General features: G+C 41.0%; 1 long non-coding RNA gene across 2 annotated transcripts in view; it reads right to left on the bottom strand.

Annotated features, from left to right (window-relative positions):
• Positions 1 to 324: 324 nt before the first annotated feature.
• The window catches only part of LOC114148912 (uncharacterized), a 99,568-nt gene continuing 88,356 nt past the window's right edge, over positions 325 to 11,536 (bottom strand). Inside the window, exons 3-4 of one of the 2 annotated variants that reach the window (XR_003596381.1) lie at positions 2,231 to 2,374; positions 325 to 717 (exon numbers count right to left, since the gene is read on the bottom strand). This is a non-coding gene — a long non-coding RNA (uncharacterized LOC114148912). Of the gene's footprint in view, positions 718 to 2,010; positions 2,146 to 2,230; positions 2,375 to 11,536 lie in introns of those variants that run through there. The other variant, XR_003596380.1, reaches the window with a different exon arrangement.

Raw genomic sequence — 11,536 nt, 5'->3', positions numbered from 1 at the left:
TATCTGAATTATTTTGCGTTGAAAATCACTGAAACATTTGTGTTAATATTCTGATACAATTTTAAAAACTCTGAAAAACATTTAAGATTAAATAAAGTTTTTATTAATTAGTGAATGCTGGAAGTCAATGACTTGAGGCTGAGTTTCCTTAGAAACCTTTTAAACTACTTTAACCATAAACTACTAACCCGTTTTTGCTAACTCCAAAAACATTTATCTCAATTTTCTGTTTAGAGCTTTTGCCAACTTTTCACTTAGTTTTCCCTGCATTTATATTTCTGGATGAATTCAGAAACAAATAAACGCAGCAACTGTTCAATCTCTACTAATGAATGCTCAGTTTGGATTTATTTGCGTTCTGCGGAGGATGAGGTCTTTATTACTTGAAGTGATTAGATGAAAACAGCAGAACCTCCCTCCCATCATCCACCAGCAGCTAACACGCTGCTCAGTTGTGCTCGTTAAAATCTGCTGGACGACCCAGAAGTTCTTGGTAAATTCAGATATTAGTTGGTTTAAAACCTTGACGGAGAGGAATGTGACACTTTTAAACGGCGACCATCCATCAGTTTTACTGCAGCATTAATAAAGTGTCTGGAAACAGTTTTTAAAACTCAGGACTTTTACTGAAGAACAGTTGATTAAGAACCTGTGAGGGACTCCCTGATATCCGCCACGCCTCGTCTTGCGCTGCTGTTTGCACGTCCAGCCGTCCTTCTGGACTCTGGATCAGGAATGTTTACGGATTTATTCGGTATTTTGGTTCAGAGCAGCAGCTGCACCAGCAGATGCAAACTGGAAACGGTTTGCTGAATTTCCCCAAACGCCTTCCTGCTGGTGTTTTATGGAACCTTCCGCTAATAGAGCTAATGTTAAGTTTAGCTATTTAGCAGATTTGCTAACTTTGAAAACATTTAGCACAGCAGCTTTTGCAGAAGCAATTTTCATGAGCTAGCACAATTTGCTAGAGCTAACAACTTTTGCTGGCGTTAGTGAACTAACGCATTGGTAAGAGCTAACACCATTAGCTAGAGCTAATGCCATCAGCAGGAGCCATTATGATTAGCTAGCAATAGCACTTTTAACAGGAACCAACGCCACTTGTAGGAGCTAATGCCACTAATTAGAGATAACACAATTAACTAGCAATAACACCAATAGCAGAAGCTAACACCTTTGCAGAAGCTAATGCCATTAGCTACAGCTTACACTATTAGCAGAAGCTAACTCTATTAGCAGAAGCTAAAGCAACTTCAAAACAAATTGGCAGATAATAAAAGATTCGAAGTGATTTCTCTGATAAAGAAAACGTTTTGATCCTAATGCTAACAGTAAATAGCTCGACGTAGAAACTCGACTCTTTCCTCTTCCTCCATTAAGTCCTCCTCATCTTCATTTCCCCTCATCATTTCTACATTTTCTTCTATTTTGATGCACTCAGGTTCAAACCAAAAGCTCAAAACATTACTGCACAAAAATTAGTGTTCTGGCTGGAGAGAGATAGCTAACACTTTAGCACCTAGCATACGCCATTTACTCAGAATACATTGAAGCGTTAGCAACACTGCATAACGTGTAACATAACATGTATAAACACTAAACATTCAACAGTATTTTTAGCATTTTAATGTTTCTCAAATAAAGTCTGTTAAAACGAATCTAGGATCCCTTTAAGAACCAACGTGATGATTCTGGTTTGGCCCAGTCTGCCAGTCTTCATATTCTCCTTTATTTTCTGTTTATTTTCAAAAGTGAAGGTTTGTTAAAAATATTCCCTCCACCCAACAGGAAGCTCCTCTGATCCGTCAGGTTGGCTGTGGACTCTGCAGGGCTTCCCAGGCCTCCTGCCTGCTTCCACCGCCCCCCGTTTGCAGTAATATATATATTTATATATACATATATATATACAGGGTGGTAATTAAGCCCAGGATCAAAGGGCCTGTGCTTTTTAAAGGCGTGTGAAGGTAAAGGAGTCTGTAGAGTAAAATCCCAACAGACCACATCTTAAAGTTTAGTGTGAGGTGGACGGCTGCTGCTTTATTCTGGAAACATGGAATCACTGGAAAAAGGATAAGCTGGAAGCAAGAACGCTGCTGCAGCCACACCTTATCAAAACACGGCCCCTAATTGGGACACCGAAGCCATCTTTCATGAGATGAAAGGAAAACGATTTTTAAAACAATGTATTAAACTTCTGAACCGCTGGTGTTTAAAGCAGAACCAAGGATACGTCCGTCAGGGCGGTGAACACCCTCTGATGTTCAGCACAGCTCTTTCCTCCTCGCCTCACATTTTCCACCAGTTTTCACACGAATCCCTGTGAGAAAATCCCGGCTGTGAAGCACCAAGATGGCGGGAAGACAAAGTTTGTCCTCTGGAGAAAAACCCAGAGAAGATAAAGAACATGGTGACCCGGTTTGGTTTCTTTTTCAGAACTGAAAACTAAAATTTGATCATTGAGTCGACTGGAAAACCAACAGCACCACCAAACTCAAACTGGACCTTTGGACTTTTTCATCCCACTTTGATTCCCAGGCAGAGTTTGGAGGAACCTCTCTGTGAAGTCATGGTTCCCCTCAACTCTTCTTCTTCTGATTGATCCGGGTCAAACACGGCGCCACGCTCACCAGGAAACGCCTCTCCTGCTATTTACTTCTTTAACATAGAAAGTTCTGCTGGTTCAGTTCTGCTTCGTCTTCTCAAACCTCCAGGCGGCCGCTGGTACTGAGCCAGGTTCTGGTTTTGGTTCTGTTTTCCCGTATGTGCAGTGATGTCATATGTACTGAGCATGCTCAGTGGAAGTAAGCACGGATGCTAATGGTGGAGCATGTCTCTTGAATCTGAAGATGTTGTCTCACTGCTGTCCGCCATGTTGTTGTTTCTCTTGGCGGACGCAGGATGTTGATGTTTGTCGAGTGTTGGTGACGTTCAGGTCGGCCGTTCAGACTCAGGTCACATTTAGAGCCACATGTCCAACTGGTTTGGGTCGCATTTCTAAAAATCTGATCTGTTTTGCTCAGACTATCATGAGAAGATCAGATTTCAGATTTCAGAATGACCAAAAAAGAAAGACTGCAGTGTGAACGCAGCCCAAACTGAAGTTATGCTGCTACAGGATTATTCTACTTCTTTCTCCTTTTACTCTCCAATTATGCACTTATTACAATTATTGGAGATAACTTGAGCTCCCAGTTTCTTCAGACTTTGACCTCACCTTGTTCCTGGACCTGGTCTAGTTTTACCTCTAAATCAGAGTTTCTGAAACGTTTTCAGGCTGAGAATCATTTTCCCCAAACGCTCACAGGTCACTGAAGTAACAACATCTAAATATGTGGAACCTGAAATGAAAATATCAGTCTCTTAACTCATTGTCTTTGTTGCTCTTAATGTGAAGGATGGTACTTTTTTATAAATGTGACTGGCCATAATAAAAGCATGAACAAGTCTACTGAGGTGGTTTGAGTTGTTTACAGATTCTGACAGTATGAACTCTAAGCTCTCCAATGACGGAAAACACATGGAAATCAAAACAGTTCTTTGTGTGCATTAATAACGTTTTAGGGTCATTTGTAAGAAAGAAACAGACTTGAGTTGCCTTGGCAACAACAAACATCTTTCAGCCCAATGTAAATAATTTTATTTTGGTCGTTAGGATGCAGTTAGTGAGCGTGGGGCGCAGTGCTGCTCAATGCTCTGTTACAGCCGCATTGCATTCAGATCTATTGTAATAATGTTCAAAAACAAGTTTCCACCATTTTCTTCTCAGTGATCTGATCTTAAGCCAACAAGCCAATATTATAAACAGAATCTTTTATAAGCTAACTGTAGCGTTGCTCTGTTAGCTGACATCATGGCAGATAAACAGACATTCACATGCAGTAGCTCCCGCAGACCGCCAGTTTGAGATGGACTGTTTAACCGTTTCCGTACCTCAGACAGGTCCGCTAACCAGTCCTCTGCTTCCATTAGCGCTGCTGGATAACTGTTCAATGTTTTTACTGCAGAACTGAAAGGTTTGCAAAACAGAATTTGTGTCCCTCTCAAAACTAAGGCTGCACTCGATTAAAGCTGTTTGGGAGACTGGTGCGACGTCGCCGTTCGCCCACGAGTCGGTGTCGCTCCTAACCTAAACAGCACTTTTACAAAAAGGACGGAGGAAGAGAAGCCCACGTCAGAGCGTCACAGTTGTAAATATTATTGGGAAAATGTTTGCCAAAGGGAAGAGACAGATAAGCAATAAAACCACTAAGTATCGGGATGGAAATCTGCAAGGAAGTGCTTGAGCGTCGCATGGATGGTAATTTATGACTCCTCTACTTGGCAAGATTTAAACTTGGCATCTCTGACTGTTCTCGCTGAAAAAGCCGCAGAGAATCCAGCACGCAAGGATACAAGCGATCACTCCCAAGCTCTCAGCAAGGAATAAACACGAATCTGGGCTCTGCTGAGGCAGGCGATGGTTGGAGACGCGGTGATGAAGGATGGGGTCGTTCTGGACAAACGCTCTGCTTCTGGCTGCAGGCTGAGGGTCAGAAAGGCACGAAAGATTCACAGAGTCCCGACAAGAGTTCAGTTTCATCCTCTTCAAACCTGATTCCACAAATATTCAGGGATTTTCATCAACAAAACAATGCAAATAAAAAATGTTTTTTTAAATAAATGAATGGAAATACAGTAAAACGCATAGTTATACACATTTTATGATCAAATAAAAAAAATTTTATTTAAAGTAACACTACAATGTAATAAAAAATGCATTAAAATTGTTTTAAAATATATTTTAAATTCACATAATGCAAAAATACATATCTGTTTAGAATAAAACTTATTTAAAAATAAATACAACGTTATTAAAACAATACCAAAATGTATAGTTTACAACAAATTATTTTAAAATTGTAAATTCTCCAGATGTGTTTTGCAGTTTTACAGAGAATAAAAGATATATAATTCTTGTAAAATATATGAAAAATATTTGTAAAATAAATCTAAAATTAAAACAATGCAAAAACACAGCTTTGTGTCGTCAGAAACTATTTAAAAATGAAATGAAATTTCTGAAACATTGACTGGTTTTTCTCACATGTTACCAGTTATGTTCAGAACTAAAGTAGGTACAAATATAATTTTCCATAAATGCATTCTGCAGTTTTACACATAAAGTCTCAGTTGATTTGTTGACGACGCAGCAAGATTTAGAGGAACCCGACTTTGTTTAAGGAGGCCGAAGCCACGTATTTGAAAACGTGATGTTTGGGGTTTCCTGAGACGGAAGAATTGGTTCAGAGGTGGCAGGAAGTCCGGCTCTGGTCTGAGATCAGCCAAACAGTTTAATATTAAATCATTTCTGCTTCATTAGGAGGCTTGAAGGTAAACAAATCAACTCCAGTCATAACTTTTTAAGCATTTTTCTGTTTACTAAAAATTCACAAGATGCTAAAAAGAGCAGAAATTTAGGGCATTTTCACACCTGCTAGTTTGGTAAACTGCCACATTTGTTCCATTTCCAGCTGCTGTGATTCTGTTTCTCACTGAGGGAAACATTGTTTTCCCAGCGCATTACAAGCCTGGCGGGTCGTCCAAAGCCCCAACAGGCTAAGCATCATTTGTTTAGTAAAAATATTGCTTTTCTACACCAGTAGCAGTAAAGACATATTAAGCTAGGTTAGCAGTTGACATGTGCTGTTCCTGCACGGTGGTCTCACACGCCATTATTTACAAATTAAAATGCCTGCTCTTGCAACTCTGAATTTTTGTAATAAAAAATTTTTTAAAATCCAACAAAAATATGGGGGGCCTCTGGAGGACTGTCACAGCGCCCCCACCAGGCTCTGCAGGTTTTCTGGGGAAAACTATGCAACTAACCAAATCCTTTAAGCAACCTGTTACCCTCCTCGCCTGTGGGGGCGCTGCACCAAGAACAAAACAACAAGAAAACCTGCTGAGAGCAACAAAATTTAAACAGAAACGGAGTGGTGTCAGACTTTAGCAGTTGAAGGATTTCCCTTTAGTCTTTGGCTACAGATCACTAGCCACGTCTCCCGCTAGCGCTAAGCTAGCTCGTTTCTTTTGGTTGTATTTACCCAGAATTCCTTGTGCTATAGTTCACTTCTTGCTTTGATCCGGTTGACATTGACATCCGTTTGAACCGCATCGGAGTTCAACCGAACCGAGACCAGGGTTTGTAGGAGTTCGCTTCAGAGTTCGGTTTCGCATTCGCCCGTCTCTGCTCCGGAGTCAGCCATGGGATCGGATCAGAACTCCAAACATCTGCTCAAAGTTTCCAAGGTAGCATGGTTGAGACATTCACACCGACTCCCAGAACACGCCTCATGCAAACATCTCTGCAGAGGAGTCAGACGGAGCAGCTGCTTCCAATTTCTCCATGAATGGAGTCTGGGAAAACACAACTGATCAATAGGCTGGAAGAGGAGCGCCACGCCCGCGCTGCAGACGGGACGTATGGTCTGTCAACATCTGGCCCGGGTGTGGTTTCCACTCTGAACATCCCCCACCTCTTCTCTCAACTACATCCATAAAGATCTGAAATGATATTTTATTAAGGACGTTAAATCAGCGGAGGCCTCCCGTTTACCTCGCCGATTCAAAGAAACAGGTCCAACCACAGCAAGAGAAATCATCAAGACGTCCACATTTAATAAGTTCAGAAGAAGAAGCTCTGCTTCCTGACACTAAAATGACGAAAACTGTTTTTCGCTCAAACAGCTGCAGCTTGATAAGAAAACCCTGCAACTGAGAATCTCAGTCCGTGGGAAAGGACGATCCCAGAGGTCCTAAAAAGTAACTAAAAACACATTTGGTAGGTACTTCAAGGCCAAAGCACAAACTCTTGATTCCCACAGGGTGAATAATTGGAAACTTAACATCTGTAAATAGACTGAATTTACGACCGGACGAAATGGTTTTAGTCAGATTTTGGCTCATCGTTTCGATGGACATCTAAATTAAGACTCAACTTCCCACACTTTTTCCTCAGGTGGTTCATTGCGGCACAGAAACAGAATAGATGTTGATCCGGTTCCTGTAATCCAGATGGTAAAAAAAAATCAACTTTCTGCACATCAATCGAAGACCTGAGTGATAAAATTAAAGCTTCTTTGAGTGAAAGTTAATGCAGACATGAGCAGATTAATAGGCTGTCGTTCTGTTTGCTTTAGTTCAGACTCTCTAAAGTCCAATCTAATCCATTAACATCTAAACTACTCTGAATAATTATATTTTAAAAATCTCCCAGCGTAGTTAAAAGGACTTTAATGCCCCAGTAAATTCCTTGGTTTCGGCGCCGGTATGGGAGAGCCCAGACACCCTGTGGATCCGTGATCTTGTTCTTTCGGTCATGACCGTTGAGAGTTTTGCCTTTTGGTTCAGCTCCCTCTTCACCATGGCAGACCGGTTCTGTTCCCACACCAACCCGTCTTTCAATCGCCCGCTCCATTTTCCCCTCATTTCCAAACAAAGATCCCGAGATATTTCAACTCCTCCACTTGGGGCAGAACCTCTTCCCAACCCGAAGGAGGCCCGGCACCATTTCCTGGCTCAAGACCCCGGACCGGATCTGAACGCATTGATTCTCATTAGAAATGTTTGATGATTGGATGATTAAACCCAGTGACATCATCGTCTCACCAGTAAAGCTCCCATTCCAAGTCAACTTGGACTCAGAGGTTCTGATTAGGCCTTTCATGATTCGCAGTAAATCAATTAATTGCATGACAAATTAAAACAAACTCCATTTGGATGTTTTACCGTTCCTCACTTTCTACCAAAAACTGGATGATAAAAGTCTTTTGTTTTTGTTTACAGACCTATAATTCATTTTATTTGTTGTTTTGTTTATTCTGGATATTTTAAATGTCTTCCAGTGGTAAATATTCACTAGAGTATAAAGTTTATAGATTTTGAGAATGTTTTGTTATGCTGCTAGCGTTATATTTCTGGAACATGGTATCAAAACAACATTATTGTTTACTGTGGTAACAATCATAAAACTAAATTTGTTATTGATTTTCATCAGTGAAAGAATCGCATCATCTGCAAAAGTAGAGATGACACCAAAACGGATCTTCTTCGTAACCTTCTGTCCTGAAAGGTTACGAACAGAACCAGCAGCAGCGCAGCAACCTGAGCCGAGTCCAGCTGTTCTATATTAATATTCCTTTGGACATGAACGCTGCTCAGTCTGCACTGAACATTCAGCTGTTTGCATAACTTTCATTTCTAGTGGGTGAAAACAACATGACAGTCACCAGCGGACCCTGAGGTTCTGTAAGAGGAACAGGGAGGGTTCTGAAGTACTTCCTCCATATGTTCGGGTCTTTTCATGCCTAACATTCTTCATTGTGCAAACATTTCCTGCCAGAAACAGAGCATGACTGAGAGCTGTGCACGTCTGCAGGAGTACAGGGTACAGGATGCACCTAGTATGCAAACAATGTGATCATCGTCTATAAAGGTCTGAAAGCATCAGCGTCCAAATGGAAACAACAAACATTAATGTACAATTAAGATTTTTCAAAGCAAATGGAATTTATCAAGAAGAAATTCAAAATCTGCTCTTAATTTAGTCAAAAGGTTAATAAAGGCATCCAGTGCCCACCGATCTGGCTCCGGTGACATTTATTGTTCTGATGTGACTTTTTAAAATCCTGAGAAACACAAAACTGGTTTTCATTGGCCAGAATAATCAGGAATCCACGTTAAATAAACCAGTAAAAAGAGCTGCTAACAGAAATCATGATGAAAATTCAAGGAAATATCAAACGTTTTTAAAGTCTCTACTTTAACTTTCAAGCCAATTATTACTAAATTCTTTTTTCAAATGTATTTTTATGTAAGTTGTGCTTTAATTCCTTTAATAAATTATTTTTAACTTTATTACATTTTGAAGTAAACTTTTTAAATATATATATATGTATTTTTAATGTCTTTATTTCTAATTTGATCATAATATTTTGAATTTTATTTTTAAATTTGTTATATTTATAATTAAGTTTTATAAATTTTTTAATTGGTACTGTTTGGGTATATTTTAAGAGCATGAACAGTGTCATCACATCCCTCACTGCAGCGTTTAATGCAAATCCCATTGATCCCACTGATCCCATTGATGCCACTGATCCCATTGATCCCACTGATCCCATTGATGCCACTGATCCCATTGATCCCACTGATCCCATTGATCCCACTGATCCCATTGATCCCACTGACGCATCATCATCCAGCAGCTGAACCTGCGGCTCCTCTGGGTTTTCACAGCACAGGAGTTTTGAGCAGCAGCAGCGGGGAGACGATAAATCAGCGGTGATTCCCATCACCGTCGTCCCAGGCGGCGCTCAAACCGATCCGGCCGTCAGCTTTGCTCCGAAACATACGGGCGAGATAAAAGCTCCTGCATCACGTAAACACAGCTGCTGCTAAGGAACTCGTGCATGGCCCATGAGATGAACTTTGACCCAGCTTCTGGAAAGAAAACGTGTTTTCTCTGTGAGGCAATCCCTGCTGTCTGCCGCGCCTCTGCAGTCGCTCCGTCCCGCAGCATGCCACCTAAACCAGACCATCTGGGGCTGGAGCACGCAGGCTGCAGCTGCAGCAGAGGGAAGCCGGGGAACGGCTGCAGAGAGAACGCTCTGAATCAGATAGCGGCATTCAGCGATGACATCACCGTTTCATAAAAGCAGTGAGTCACGGGCTAAAAATGCAACCGTACCAACCTAAACCCACCAAGTAGCAGCAGGAGGAACGTGCGTTTTCTCCTTTAGGGGAAGCAGATAAAACCAAGACTGACACAAAGAGAGATGGAGGCAGATAATGGAAGATTTCCCAGAACATTAAAGCAGCACCAGGTGGATGTTTATTAAAGAACATCTTTAACTTTCTATGTGTTGTTTGCTTTTCTCAGGAAACTCTTACATACTCGGGTGTTTTTCACTTTGATGAGGAAACGTCATTTTTGCAGTCTGAGCTTAAAATGTTCCGAGTTGGCACCACCTTGTGGACGGCAAGGACTCGAGTTTTGAGTAGCATCTGTCGTGGAAAAAACCCATTTCCAATCACCGTTCAGGTGAAATCACTCAATCAGGTTTATTCATATATTGAGCACAATACAGAGAAGCTTGTAGGACAATCAGTAATGAAGCAGGTCTGCATGAAAAGCTGCCAGGCAGAGAAACACATGAGTTTTGTACAAAGGGATAAAAGATCCAAAGCCTGGGAATCAGGCTGGTTCCCATGCAGCTGGAAAAACAACGGTGCATGAAACCCAAACAACTTTAACTTGGTGGGAAAATACAGAACTTAGAATAAACATGTAGCAATACAACTAGCAGGTGTGAGCTTATTGTCATTTTTCCACATCACGTCTTACAAAAGAGATTAGAAAACATAGAATAAGCTTAATAACCTCACATATCACATTCATCAGTGTTTTTAAGCTAAAAGGTAAAAATGGATCATCCATTGATGCCATGGCCAAAAATTGCAGGAAATGAAGGAATCTGTGACGAGAAATCAGAGTGAGAACGAATCAGAGGGATGCGGCTGCTGCACTCCTGAACTCGACTCTGTTAATTTAAGGCTGCCTTCACACAGCAGGTCTCGATGCACTATGCTGATGTTTTGCTGAATTCAGATTTTCTTGCATGGTCCTTTATGCTAGACTTCTGTGTGAACTGTTTATGACCTCAAAGCCAAGGATGAAGCGCTGTTAACGTAGGCATGGATGGATTTTAAAGTTGTTGGCCGATGGGAACAGACAGTATCATCACAAGATCCTAAGACGCGAAAGATAAGAAAGTTTTACATGCTTGGCTTCTGCTGGTGCAGAACTATGATGCATGTTTCAGTTCAGTCACATAAATGTGAGGCGGCCGTTCAGACTGCTGACACTTTGAAACGCTGCGTGACGAGTTACGTCGTCATCAACTGAACTGGACTGTTGGGACCAAAAGAAAAATTCAACTGCAGTACCACTGTTCAACCCATAGAGGGCCCAGAGGCAGCTTTAGGTAAAATATTAGAGAATCAAATAAACATAAATAATTTGCACACAACATAAAGTCAGAACTCTTAAGGACCAAAAGGAAGTTTCATTAACCAAAACAAAACATTGATTACTATTAAAGGTTTGGAACATTTATTTTTCCACATTGTGAGACAGCTACTCTGCTAACAACATATTAGTTGACCAGGATGGTGCAGCCATCAGTGAAATTAACGAGGAAGAAATTCATTCAGGTTTGACCTGAATCTGCCCTCTAGGTTCCCATGGACAACCAGCAGACAAACACCAATTACTGCCAAAGTTTACTGATAAACACACCGAATGTTTGACGCCGAGAGTAAAACTGGTTTCATTTCAGCGCAGAAACGAATAAACACGAGCTGGGAGTGAACTTTCTTCTGGCAGAAGATCAGACCTCTGAGTCCTCATTATGGAGGTGGATTATTTTTGTTCCCACTTTAAAGAAGAGTTTATAGTTGCTTGGGTACACTTATTTAAGGTGACCACTTTTAATGC

This window comes from Xiphophorus couchianus, chromosome 7, assembly GCF_001444195.1.
Source record: "Xiphophorus couchianus chromosome 7, X_couchianus-1.0, whole genome shotgun sequence".
Taxonomy (NCBI): domain Eukaryota; kingdom Metazoa; phylum Chordata; class Actinopteri; order Cyprinodontiformes; family Poeciliidae; genus Xiphophorus; species Xiphophorus couchianus.
Note: the sequence above shows the minus strand (reverse complement) of the source record. Positions and strands in the feature narration are given on the sequence as shown.